The following is a 14,608-nucleotide window of genomic DNA, read 5'->3' on the forward strand; positions in this document are numbered from 1 at the left end:
GCAAATTTTTCTTTGTATTGTTCTGCCAGAGGGATGGTAAAAAAAAAAAAAATTAAATCTATTACAACAATTTCCCACCCCATAGGTATGATAGTAGGCGAAGGTAATCCCAGTTGTAGTGCTCCCATTGTTGCCATGACATCATTAATCTTTCTCAAATCACGCAACAATCTCCATTTCCCCGATTTCTTGTTGATAACAAATACTGGGGTATTCCAAGGGCTATGTGAGGCCTCTATGTGTCCTGCAACAAGTTGTTCCGTTACCAGAGACTGCAGGGCCGTTAATTTCTCTTGGCCAAGGGGCCACTGATCAACCCACACTGGTTTTTCTGTTAGCCATTTTAGGGCTAAAGTGGGTTGAGAAACACCCTGCAATACAGTGGCCCCGACTAAAAATCCGTAGTTATGCGAACTCCCCATTGGCCTAAGCAGTCCCTTCCCCATAGGTTTAAAGGAGTTGAGGTCACATATGGCCGCACTGTAGCCCTTTGCCCTTCTGAGTTTACAATCACAATAGGGTTAGTGGACATATAACTGTTGGCAACTCCTCCGAGTCCTGCCCCTCCCAAGGCATTGGAGGTTAATGGCCAAGCAACAGGCCACTCCCGTAAAGAGATGATCGTCACATCTGCTCCAGTGTCTAATAATCCAGTCAGTCGGATCTTCTTGGGGGTGGCATCATTAAGTTCAAGAACACAATGCATTTGTGGGCGTTGATTAGATACTCTTTGCACCCAATAGACTTGTGGCTTTCTGTAGAGCCAAAACCACCATTACCACGTGTAACGTTGTTTGTTCATGGAACACAACTTTGAAATGGGATTAACTGAGCAAGTCGAGTTCCCTTCTCAATAGTCACAGGTGGTGTAGCTGTTGATACCATGGCACATATTTGTCCTGTGTAATCAGCATCAATCACTCCAACATGTACCATGAGGCCTTGTAAGGTGGTACTAGATCTTCCTATCAGTAAGGCACTTAAACCTTTGCCAATTGGTCCCCAAGCGTCCTGGGGCACCTTGTGTACCTCTTTCGTACTTATTGTCACTGCGTCGGCAGTGGATACATCCATCCCAGCTGCCCCTCTTGTCTCTCCTGATAGCCTGTCACAGAGGGTTGCTCTTGCACTACTCCCAGGAACGGATTGTTGAGGCGGGGTATTTGTGTCTGCGCACACCCTTTCGTGCTCTTCTTGCCGTTTCCCGATGGTATAGGTTGCCCATTAAAGTGATATTTTGAGTGACTTTGCTTAGCAATATGTCCCATTCTTCCACATCGATGACACATCATGCTTGCAGCACCTCCTGTACTCTGCTTTTGAGGGCCAGTTCTCTGTGGCTTCTTTCTAGGGCACTCTGCTTTTACATGGCCCGACTGACCACACCCATAACATTTTAGGCTTTGCACACGCACTGCTGCCATTGCTGTTGCAAGTGCAGTCATTTTATGTTCCATAGACCCAACTTTAGCACATGCGGTTATCATTGCCTCTAAGGTGGGATCACCTGGCAAAGCTTCAATTATTTTTTGGCAGTCCGCGTTCGCGTTATCTCGGGCTAGCTGTTTCAGTAGCATCTCACGGAGGTGAGTGCCAAACACCTGTCGCTCAATGGCTGCCTGCAGTTTTTCAACAAACGGAAGAAATGCTTCACGAGTACCTTGCTTAATAGTGGTATATTTCTGTTTTGGCTCTGCCAACTCGGCAGTAGGGATTAATGATTCAATTCCTACTCGCTTCACTTGTTCTAACACAAGGGGGGGCCATTGCGCCTGGTGCTGTGGATTATTAAATTGACCCATCCCTGTTAATACTTCAGCGCCATTACCATAGCGAGGGTCCCCTTGCGGAAACTGTAAGTTAGCCACAGCTTGTGCCTCAGCTCTTTGTTGCCAAATGCTTCTAAAAACTGTTAACTGCACCGGCTGAAAAATAATCTGAGCGAGGTGTTGAATATCATAAGGAGTCATCGCTTCTAAGGACAGCAATCTTATGAGTTGCATTACTGCAGGAGAGTTCGGGCCGTACTGAGCAACAGCTTTCTGCAAATCCTGAATCACTTTCCAGGAACAGGGCATATGTTCATGGGGCTGCCCTGATGCAGGGTCATTGTATACTACAGGAAAAGCAGCAGGCTCGGCAATTTCAGTACTAGGAGACTCGGCATGAGAAAGTGAAACAGGTATTTTCTCTGACAAGTCCCATTCACCCAATGCCATCACTTTTTGCTTCACCTCCCTCCAAAATCGGACAGGGTTTCGGGGTTTAACCGTCACTTGAACTGGTGGTAAGTCCCAAGTTCGGGGATACTTTGAACAACAGAGAGGACCCCCTTGTTCTATTTGCGATTTTACATCAGTTGGAGAAGGCCAAGGGGGAGGTGGGGCAGAAGGGACAGAAACTGGAGGAGAATTGCCCCAGTCGATCAAATTGCTTTCCTCCTCATTGTCCGATTCAGGAGGCAAAGGTGGATAAGGGAACGGTGGATTAGGAGGTTCACAAGGGATGAGCACCTCCTCCAGAGGGGTCTTTTGGACCTCTTCACTGCTCTCGACTTGGTCTCTAGGCAATACAAATCCCGATCGGTTAGCACCTTCACTTGCAGCTTGGTCGCGAGGTAATACATATTTATATTGTTTATCTTTTGTGTTCATCGGGAGCAGTCCTTTATTTTCCCGAGCAGCAATCTCCTGCCCCTTTAAATCATCAACACGAGGTTTAGAGACAAACAACGCAGGGGCTGTGGACAGCTGTTCACTCCCTCCTGCTAAATCTCTCTGCTCCTTAAAGTTCTTTATTGTCTCTAATAAAAGTCGCCACGTAGTTAACACCACAGCAGCCGTTTTTGAGCTGCGCGTAGCTTCCTCAAATAAAGTCTGCCCTAGCTTTGTCCATTGCGTCATACTAAATGCTGTAACCGATGTTACTTTTACTCCCCGTTCTTTTCCCCACAATAGCATTTTTCGCGAAGTCACTTCAGGGAGGATTACACCTTGCCGTTTCAACAACAGCGTCCATGTGGAGAGTATAGTCTGCTCCTCCTTAGTTAACTTCCCTCCCATGTCCCCGGTGGCTCACCTACTACAGGTGTCTTCTTAAATATGATCCGGATCCATTAACAGCTCTGCCCGCTGTCCTCAGCTTCACTGGGCTCCGTCCCCACGACTATTTCCAGTCGTCTTCTTCCTTAAAATCACGTCGGGGTCACCAGTTGTTGTTGTTGGGACGGACACGACACTGGACATCAAGTTGCAGCAATCCAATTTCTTTATTTAACAAGCAGTGCTTTTTTATATTCTCTTACCCAGGTGCTTATCTATGCATATATTCAGCATTCTACTTTTGCCCGATACGCTCTCACATCACACGCTGTTCATGCTCTGGTCAGAGCCAGGATGTTTGCCAACCCTTATCTTTTTACTTAGCTCTTCTCAGGACTCCCCAGTCTCTTCAAGGGTCCACGGATATCTGCTCAAGGTCAATGTTAAACTCGCATTCTGATCCCTCGGACCAGCCGAGGTTTCCCACAATACTGTTCTATGTAAAGCAGATTTGAGTAGGATGATGTGCTGATAAAAATTGGGAATGGAAAATCTGTCCCAATTTTGAATAATACAGACAAGTGAAGTCACAGTTTTTCGACTGATTGTTTTTGCCAGCCCAAATTGTTAAATAGAATTGGGCAACATTATTTTCTTCTCATTTCTACATTTAAAATGTTTGTTATTAACATAGTTTTGATAAGCTATTTCTGGCAAGTATTTCAATATATTTAGACTATAAACAAGGAAATCAGTAACAATATATGAATATCGCTTTTAAGATATATCTTCATTTATAACTACGTACATTCCGAGAAAAGGATAGAGATGAGAAAAAATTCTAGAATGAAATCTCTCTTTATACCCATATTTATAGAAAGCTTTCGAAGTGGACTGTTTATCTAAGTTTTTGTGAGCCTTAGTGAATCATCTATTTGGTTTTGTGGTGTTCTTTGCATATTTTTATTCATTCCCATTATAAACTTCATGTAATTATAAGAAGAGCAGAGTCTTTGCATTGTTCTCATTTCTCAGGGTGCTCTTGAGTACAGATGACTCTGTGAGACTTCTTTCCTATAGGAGGTGATTGCTCTGTGGCAGAGAGGAACACGTGTTGAAGGGAAAAGATGCGAGGCACTACCTCGGGAAAGAGAAGCAATTCCATCAAAGTATCCCAACGTGAAAGGTACCTAATTATGATGTATTTCATAATTTTTAGATGAGATTACTTTTCTTTGCCTGCAAATGCGCTGGACACTATACACTCTCCATAAAACCAATCTGAAGTGAAATTTTCTTTCATTGCAAGAGGCAGAAGTTGTTCTATGTTATGGAGCAGTTCTGCTTCTTTTAGCCAGTCTGCACCCTCTGTTAAATTCAATGTGAGCAGGATCAGTCCCTGAATTCCCAAAAGCTTTGACGTCCACATGTTTGAGCATGTGATGTGCTGTGCATTTTCCACTTCCATCGGGTGAAACAGCTTTGCATGTAGTTGATATCTCACAGAACATGGGCCTTACAGAACCAGTCAGACTACGGTCGAGGAAAGAGCATAACCCTCGATAAAGTGCACTTAGAAGCTAGTCACATACAGCAAATTAAAATACTGACACCTAAGTACCTTGGTGGATAGGCTTCATCCTTTTCACAAGAGAATTCTAGAGTAGATTTGGCAGTGTATAAAATGTATCAATCTGATTACTGCAGGTAAATTTTCACCTGATATTACTTTGCAGTTTTGGAGCAAAAAGAAAAAAAGGACAGAGTTTGGCTTTCAGCCACCCCATAAACTGAAGCAGAAGTCCACAATTTCTGCTGCATTGTGGCCTGAACTGAGAGGAACTAACTGCTTAATTTACATTAGCAGGAGAAAAGGAAGAACAGGCAGAGTAGCAGGGGCCGGGCGAAGAGCACTGTGGCTACTTTATAGTGCCACTTGCTTTGTGAGGTTCCGTTTGTAGTTCGAAGTGGGCTTACCTCTGCCACCAGTAGCCTCATCATTGGCAGTATTTTGTTATGTTCACAAACTGCCAGGATGTGTCTAGATGCTACAGACGGAAGAAGTAATTCATAGTTCAGCCAGGGGGTGTCCTTTGGCATGCGTTGGTCTCCATGGGCTCAACCATGGATGTTCCAGAGGTCCACATGCCACCGATACAGTGCAGAGAAAGGATGTACCTGGGCAGGTGGTCAGCACTGAGAGGAGCGGAGTGGATGAGGCGTTTGTGTTCACAGCTGCTGTTGAGAGAGTCTGAAAAGACAGATACATTCCGAGGAAGGGATAGAGATGTTTCCCCAAAGCGCTTCTTTAATTGAATTCTCTGAGGCACATCACAGGTACTATGACGGCACCCATCTTGAAAATGCCATACATTCAATCAGATAGGGTTCCCAAATGCCATTCATGAAAAGTGAGAGGCTAAAGAACGAGCAGGTTATTTGTAGCTGGTTCTTTACTTTGGAGCCATAGTCTTCTTTAACCTGTGTATTGACCTATATTTTCTTAGAGAGCGTGGGAGGTATGCATCAGGTGCTTGAGGTACACCAGACAGCATCCAGGTAACTAACAATAGAGAAAGAAGAATATAGACGGAGAGGTTCAAGGACATTGCACTGAACACGTCATTAGCTCATAGGGGTGGGAGGAAGAGGACGGCAGTGCCGTTCCCTGTGCTTACACACAAGCAGCTCAAACATTCTTTCTGTTGCCTTTCCAGGCAATGGTAATACAATTCCTACAAACATGAGCAGCACAAAAAGAGAAGGAGAATGTTCCGGAAGGAGAGTACCCACAGAGAGTCTTCCCAGAACAGACCACAGATCCTTTGAAAATGGAGGTAATATACTTAAGCATCACTTCTCATTGCTGAACATCACGTGGTAAATAACTGAATAGGCACACATTAAACTTCATCATTTTGTATTTGGGTTATTCTTTTTTCTTTACATTCTAGAGACTCTTTCTCATGCTGCTTCATTAATTATAACAATCCAAAACACCATTTATGATTCTGCTTGTTTTAGGATTATAGTAAAAAAGGAATCCTCTATGCTGATTCCAATCGATTTGTTTTCTGCTTAATCTTGGAAAAGAAAATGGTTCTGTGGAGCTATAAAAAAGACCTGTCTATAGTATAATACCCTTATTCACTAGGTATGTTGACGTCAGAGGTAAAGGTACTATATGAAGGTTGAATCTTTCGCCATACAATGGTATTTCTGCAATGTTGTTTGTCACCAATGCCAATTTGTCAGCAATGCCCGTTCAGCTGTTAGAATTATGCGTGGGCCCATGCTGGAAACTGTATCACTGAGGATTTAAATTATCCTTTAATAAAGTGAAGTTGTTTTCATCCCATGTCATTTTAGTTTTTCAGCTTGCAGGGCAACACACAGCTGAGCTGATACAACCGAGACAGAGGCAAAGCACACCTCGTGGGCAAGGGATGAGCAATAAGCACTGGTAGACAGCAACATATTAAGGCTCCTGTTTTATTGCTAAGCGAGTTTTCTTGTAAGGACATGCGGCTCAAGCTCACAAGTTGTCACCTTGCACTTTGGAGTCCGTTTGCATTGGCTTCCATTCAGGTGTTACACTGACTTTGGAAAAGGTTTTGTTCCCCCTGTGACACACATATAAATTGCATGCAACTTTTGATTCTCAGTTATTACAAACACATATTTGGTTTAAAGCAAATGTTTGTAGTTTTAAATGGTAAACCCTAAATGCAATATTCATGAAGATTTTCTAATTCATAATGAGAAGCGCTCTGAGCCAGCACTGATCAAAGCAATGGTAGGAGTTCAAAGTAATGTTGATCTTTGTGTTTATAGTCAGCTTTTGAGTTTGCTTTCAAGATTTTGCGACCGGGAATTCTGCTAGAGGCAATATAGCAACTTTTGCTTTCTTTTGGCGGAGTGAGACTTTTAGAATAATTAACACGTGAAAACGTGATCCACCCAAGAAGGCTTCATGAAGCTGGACATTAGGTTTTCAGAACACCGTAGCAATTCTCATAAGAAAATTTTGTATGCTTCTTAAAAAAGTAAATATGTGTTATTTTAATCCCTCAGAAACAAACCACACTGAGCTGGTAAAGAACAGTCACTGTAAAGAAGTTAAAGAAATGGATTTCTGCGGAGCCAAGAAACTCACCTAATGCAGTAACAGGCAAAGGTATTTGGAGAAAACAGTTGGCTTATTCCTTTTCATTGAGTAAACTGTTAGATGATTTAGCACCACCTAGTTAATTTCTGTTCTCAGGGTCAAAGATGGATAGTCCATATTTGGATTGGACTAACGACAAAGAACATTTATTTAATCTTGTCTTCCAGCCTCCAGTCTCCTGCAATGTGTCAAATTTTGAGTAACAGCACAACATTATTGTTTAAGGTTTTTTTTTTCCCTTTCAGGATATCATGTTTCAGACCCCAAAGTAAAACCACATCACCAAGAGAGAGGTCAACGTAAAGATGATGAAACTGTTTCTTCTGCACCTTACGTGAGGGAAACTGGAAGAAAGGCTTATTTCAATTCTTCAGAACCTCGAAGAGCAGCACATGTAGTGTACTGTACTGTCACCGTCACCCCAAAACCAAAGTTCAGTGGACCTACAGGTGGGTTCCTGCTTGCACGAGATTCTCAAAATGCCTCAAATATATCTGTCTGTATTGTGCTGCTTTTGATTTTGCCCCTGCAGGTGACTTTAAGTTATTTCTGCCTAAATACGGGCAAGAGTAAATTTGATCCATCACAATTTTCAGAAGCGGATTGCAGCGGTATGCATCAGGAGAAATGTAAAGCTTTATAAAGCTTTACAGTTAGTCAGACAGTTCATGAACAATAATTTAGCCACCTTCATAGCAGGAATTCATGTCTCTGCCAACAAAAAAGGATGAATGCAATGATTTGCCGATGTGCACAAAAATACTCATCCCCACTTTTTACAGCATCTTTTATGTGATTTACTCTTTTGAAATATGCAATAAGCTGTGGATTAGTCCACCTTTAACTTCTCATTTTAATTGATATCTAAATATTGATAGCAATAGTACTAGTTTTGCAGTAAAATTTCAGTTTCCTCTCAAGAAATGTTTCTTGTTCAACTTTTTTCCTCCCAGCAGGGGACGAAAGAATGCTTGCTTTGCATAGTATTTTTCCACAGCTAGGATTTCTCTGGAGTCTTTATTATGATGGATTTGTGACTGTTTTCATTATTTAGGATTATTTTTCATCTTGAATAAACAAGGGCTCGGGTCTTACTCAAATTTCTGTTATTGATTTAAATGTACTCTAAATGTTTGTGATTTATACTGTTGTTTATGTTGGATGGAGGACTGAATTCATTCTTCCTGCCATTCATGCAGCCGTCGGGGAAAAAGAGCGGCCTGGCTGAACAGGGAGCTAGGGTTGCAACTTAGGGAAATAAAGAGGATTTATGGACTTTGGAAAGAAGGGCAGGCCGCTCAAGAGGGCTACAAAGAGGTAGTGAGGCTATGTAGGGAAAAAATCAGGAGGGCCAAAGCCCAGCTGGAAGTAAACATGGCTTCTGTTGTCAAGGACAACAAAAAAAGTTTCTATAAATATATTAGCATTAAAAAGAGGACTAATCTCTCTCCTCTAGTAAATGGGGCCAGTAACATAGTGACCAAGGATGAGGAACAGGCTGAGGTACTTAATGCCGCCTTTGCCTCAGTCTTCAGCAGTAGGACCAGTCGTTCCCTGAGTACCCAGACCCCTGAGCGAGAAGACAGGGATGGGAAGCAGAACGAAGCCCCTGTAATCCAAAGGGAAATGGTGAGGGACCTGCTTCAGCACCTGGAGGTACACAAATCAATGGGGCCGGATGGGATCCACTCAAGGGTACTGAAGGAGCTGGTGGAAGCGCTCACCAGGTCACTTTGCGTCATTTATGAGCAGTGCGGGATAACTGGGGAGGTCCCAGCTGACTGGAGGTTGGCAAACGTGACACCCATCCACAAGAAGGGCCGGAAGGAGGATCCAGGGAACTACAGGCCAGTCAGTCTGACATCGGTGCCTGGGAAGGTCATGGAACAGGTCATCCTCAGTGCCATTACACGGCACATGCCGGAGAACGGGGTGATCAGGCCCAGTCAGCATGGGTTTGTGAAAGGCAGGTCATGCCTGACAAACCTGATCTCCTCCTATGATAAGATGACCCACTTAGTGGATGAGGGAAAAGCTGTGGATGGTATTGACCTGGATGTTTGCAAAGCTTTTGACACCGTTTCCCATAGCATTCTCCTGGCTGCTCATGGCCTGGACAGTTGTCCTCTTCACTGGATCAAACACTGGCTGGATGGCCGTGCCCAGAGAGTGGTGGTGAATGGAGTTAAATCCAGTTGGTGTCCGGTCACAAGTGGTGTCCCCCAGGGCTCGGTGCTGGGACCAGTTCTCTTTAATACCTTTATCAATGATCTGGATGAGGGGATCGAATGCACTGTCAGTAAGTTCGCAGATGACACTAAGCTAGGCGGGTGTGTTGATCTGCTTGAGGGTAGGACGCCTCTACAGAGGGATCTGGACAGGCTGGACCAATGGCGTGAGGCCAATAGTATGAGGTTCAAGAAGGCCAAGTGCCGGGTCCTGCACTTGGGTCACAACAACCCCATGCAATGCTACAGGCTTGGGGCAGAGTGGCTGGAAAGCTGCCCGGCAGAAAAGGACCAGGGGTGTTGGTGGACAGCTGGCTGAACATGAGCTGGCAGTGTGCCCAGGTGGCCAAGAAGGCCAACGGCTTCCTGGCCTGTATCAGGAATAGTGTGGTGAGCAGGACTAGGGAAGTGATCATCCCCCTGTACTCGGCACTGGTGAGGCCCCACCTCGAGGACTGTGTTCAGTTTTGGGCCCCTCACTACAAGAAGGACATTGAGGTGTTGAAGCATGTCCAGAGAAGGGCTACAAAGCTGATGAGGGGTCTGGAGGACAAATCTTATGAGGAATGACTGAGGGAACTGGGGTTGTTTAGCCTGGAGACAAGGAGGCTGAGGGAAGACCTTATCACCCTCTACAACTACCTGAAAGGAGGGTGTAGAGAGGTGGGAGCTGACCTCTTCTCCCTGGTGAAAACTGATAGGACGAGAGGAAATGGATTCAAGTTATGTCAGGTGAGGTTTAGATTGGATAATAGGAAACATTTTTTTCACTGAAAGGGTTGTTAAACATTGGAATAGGCTGCCCAGGGAGGTGGTGGATTCAGCATTCCTGGAGGTGTTTAAAAAGAGGGTAGATGTGGTAGTCGGGGACATGGTTTAGAAGTGGTTTTGTCAGGGTAGGTTAATGGTTGGACTTGATGATCTTAAAGGACCCTTCCAACTTCAGCGATTCTACGATTCTATGATATTTTCCTTCATCTTTTTTCCGTTTCCTCTTGATAGTATGTACTATGTCATAAATTTGACAAGAAGCCTACAGGTGGGATTCTGTCTTGTATCTTTCTTTTTGGCAATCTTTTTCAGACATAACAATAATTGTACATCTTTCACTTTATTTTTACATTGCTAATAGAGCTTCATGCAATCTAGTACAGTACATCACTGGGTTTTTTTTTGCCTTTCTACTTTCCGTTTCCATGGTTTCTCTGGATAATTGTGGTTTTTCATCTGTCACTTCATCAAGAAATTAAGTGGTAAATAATGTAAATAATCATAAGTTAATCAGGTGATTTTATCTTGCCAGTTCCAGTCATCTCTCCTAAGCTGGGTTCTCCTCTTCAGGTGCCTCCCTGCCTTAATTTCCAATACAAGGAACCTTCGTTCAGACAAAGTAACCCCTACTTTCAGATGAATAAATTTAAGTTAAATGAATCCCAACATCACTGGTTCATCTCAGGGATGAAGAGTAGTTGAAGAATAGAATTTCTACGTTGATGAAATGTGGACAGATTTGTACAGAGATTACAGAGAAAACATTCTTCAAGTGAAGAATACATCTTATCAAATTTCCAGGTTACAAAAGGATAAAGCATTTAAAAAAAAAAAAAAAGGTGATCAGCTTTTTTATCATAGAAACAACCATTACCATTTTCTCTACCTTTATTTTCAGCAGTGCCTGAGCCATGTGGTGGGAAAAGCTCCAAACAAAAGAACCAGCTTGACATAAATAGAAGATTTTGCACCCAAATGGAAAACTACGGTAATACTTACACGTTTTGTATAAATTGCAACTTTTGAGATTATTGTGCAATTAGTAATTGGAATTAATGGAAATAGTCTGGAATCAACAGAAAATCAGAGTATTAATGATAATGTTTTTTAACCAAGCGCTACAGAAAATGGTTAGTCATTATGCAGCATGCTCTGATGCAAATCAACTGCCTAGAACAAAACCATCATGCTGCCTTGCCTCTAGTGCTTTCACAAGCAGAGATAAAGGAGGGGATTGGATTATAGACTTGTTGAATCTAAAAGCACTTGATGCCTTTGGGAAGGTTTTCAGCATGGGAACATTCACTTTGTTCAGGTCAAGGATGTCCGTGGCAGAATTGCCTCATTTGGAAGATCCTGTGAGCCTGATGCAAACACTGCAAGTTACAAATTATCTTTACCAGAGAGAAAGTCTGTGTTTAATACCAGCTTGTATGTGAGAGACAATGTAGGATTCACCTGATGCCTTCATTGACACTTCAGCTGATGTAACATTCAATTCACGTATCAGACTGAGAGTCTTTCCTGGACCTCTATCTTATCTCTCATGTAGCCGGAATTAAGAGGCAAGGTCTATGTTTTTTTCTATAGGCAAATGCCCTTCAGGACCTTACAACGCACCAGCTTGGAGGAGAAGAAATCCACATGCAAACCCCTTGTCTAAGTATAAAACAACTCTTCAGGTAACTGTTTGACAGAAGTGTTTACAATTCAGTCTTTTTAGTAAAAGCAACATGCCCCTCCCCACCTAGGACATGTAAAGGCGCTCTTCAAACTTGCCCAGCCGAAACCCTGCAAGATTGTAAGCAACGCTGAGTAGTCTGAAAGAGCAGTTTTGTTGGTGTGCAGACATGTAATTCTGACTGTATGACTAACCCGTGATTTCTGAGTTTTCACAACATTACTGATATGAAAGCAAAGTACGTCCTTGCCTTTCAAGTGAGGAGCCAGAAGCAGTGGGGTTTGGCTTGTCGCACTGGCCAAAGCACAGGAGAGACTCTATGAGTGCGATCTGTTTGTCTCTGTTCAATTGCTTGTGAAGCGTCTGCAATAGCTGAATGATGATCAGCCCAGTTTCCAATTCATAAAAGGAGGAGCAGCATTTCCCTCAGGGCTGGAGCCCCCTCCTTCCCCCAACCCCACTCCTGGGCAGAATTTCCTCCCTCCCACCTTCTCCCCACACCTCAGCGCTGGGGCAGCCCCACAGCCTCTTCCAGGGCTGGGAAAACACTCCTGCCCTTTCTCTTCCTGCGGGTTTTGAGAAGAAGAGCCCCCCGTCTGCCCAGCCCACACGTGGGGTCTGGGCAGTTCCACGCCTTGTGTTTGAACTGGGAATTGGGATAATTCAGTTTTCTTCTGCGATCAGGCATGGTTGTGAAAGGGCCAGTTGTAGTGGTTAGGGTTTGATGGGTGAGGAACAGCAAATCTTATTGAACTTTTCCTTTTTTTAGGTTTTGTTTAGGGGTCTCATTGTCCTCACACCCTCGAGTTCTGCTCCAGGTCAAGCGAAGCCCCATGGAACTGGCCCTAAGGGCGGCAGTGGCCATGGACCAGCACCCCTTTGGCATGGAGAACATGGTTTATTTCAAGGTGAATCTCCCTGTTTTTTTCCAAAGCGGGGGGCTGGTTTGTAGCGAGGCTTAAAACCCCGGGTTGTGCCTAAACGTGGGGCTGATTTCAACCTCAGGGGCTGCGACTCCGTCCAGCTCCGACTCACAGCCCTGGCTGCACTGTCACTGCACCGGGCTCAGCGTTCCCTTGTATTTTGGAGGTTTTTTTACAGATCGGCAGCAGCCGGGGATATTTAGCAGCTGTGTATTGGTGGCAGAATCCATGTCGTTATGTGTGTGATCTGTGCTCAGATCTGGTGGGACAGTGAAGAGATAGCAACCGGTGGCGCTGTCAGTCACGTCCTCTGGGAGAGACGGTCAGGGCCGTTTGTAGCTGTCCCACCTCAACTGCGAGATCTGTCTCTGGAGCTGCCAGTGCCAAAGCTGCTCTTAAGGCAGAGAGAGCGATACCAGATAACCTGCCTTTTTTTCGGTGCCTTTTCTGGGTCTCCAGTCTGTCTGCTCTGTTTGCCCTCTGCCTTGGATCACACCTTTTCTCCCTTCTTGACGGAAACTGACTTTCTGTTGCGTTTTGTTGCATTTCTAGTGACAAATCTGCTCAACTTCTCCTGCTCCAACGTTGTGCCGGGGGAAAGAGCCAACCTCAAGCATGCCTTGCACCGCCTGCATGACGCTCTGGTAAGAAGCAGCTGTTTTCGAATTCCTGCTGGACTAGGACAGCCTTTAGCACTGGGGTGAGCTGGGAGTCGCTCCTGAGTTTTCTTTTCCGCAGGCTCGAATCCCTTTACTAAAGGGGCAGAGTTCTTGCGTGCTGCCTGTTGGCCGCCATCTGCGTTAAGGTCTCGTGCGGTGACAGACGCCATGTATCAATAGGAGCTTGTTTTGTCTCTTGTCAATTCTGTGACAATTGGGAGAATAGAAGTCTTCCTACTCCCAGTGCTGGGAATGAAGGAATATTCGCTAAAACCCGAGGTCTACCCCGGAGAAACGCCCTGTGCTTGACAACTGCACCGTCCCTGGGCGCTCCTTGCTGAGCAAACGCCTCCAGCCTGACCCCAGTGAAGCCCCGAGCGGGTCTGCTTTGCTCCCTCTTCTTCGGAGAAGGGATTTCACAGTGCTGAGCTGCGGCAGAGGACTCGGCGTCTGCTGCGTCTGCACGAGGAGGCTCTACCTGCAGCAGGGATGAGCCCAGAAGGACTCCAGCAGCGAGCAGTCTTCTCCCGGAGGTGGTGGCCGGTGGGGTGCCACAGCTTGGTCCCCGGAGATCTCCGCAGGTTCTGGTTTCTTAAAACACATCAGTGTGGATTGAGGAAATATTCCCATCAACTCCCGTGTGGGCAGAGGTGACCCCGACGCGCTGTTGCTGAGCATCGACTGAGCACCGTCTTCCCACAGTGGGCTGAAGAGTTGACCTTTTGGCCCCTCATGAGGGGGAATCGAAGTCTTGTTCTCTGAACTCCCGCAGGAGGGTCTGGAGATGCTGCAGTCTGGGGCACCCCAGCGACCTGAATCCCATCCCCTGGCTGATTATCATTACACAGGTAAACTGGAAGCAGAGCTTGTTCCTTCTCCGGGAATGCGAGTGGGTACTGCCATTCCCTTTGTTCTGATTCAAAAATGTGATTTTTAAAAACGTGCGAGCAACTGTTTGTGTTCTTTGGGTTGGGGAAAACAGTCATTTTAATCTGTTCTGGTGGGGTTTTGGCATGGGGAATTCCTTATCCCTATGTTCTAGCCCACTGTTTTCCTGTGCGGTGACGCCCCACGCCACCGTACACTCCTTTCCTTCGTATGCTGGCTTTACTGCGTGCAGGGCTTGCTCTGCCGGCA

This window comes from Vanellus vanellus (genome assembly GCF_965231255.1).
Source record: "Vanellus vanellus genome assembly, contig: HAP1_SCAFFOLD_34, whole genome shotgun sequence".
In the NCBI taxonomy this organism is placed as follows: Eukaryota; Metazoa; Chordata; class Aves; order Charadriiformes; family Charadriidae; genus Vanellus; species Vanellus vanellus.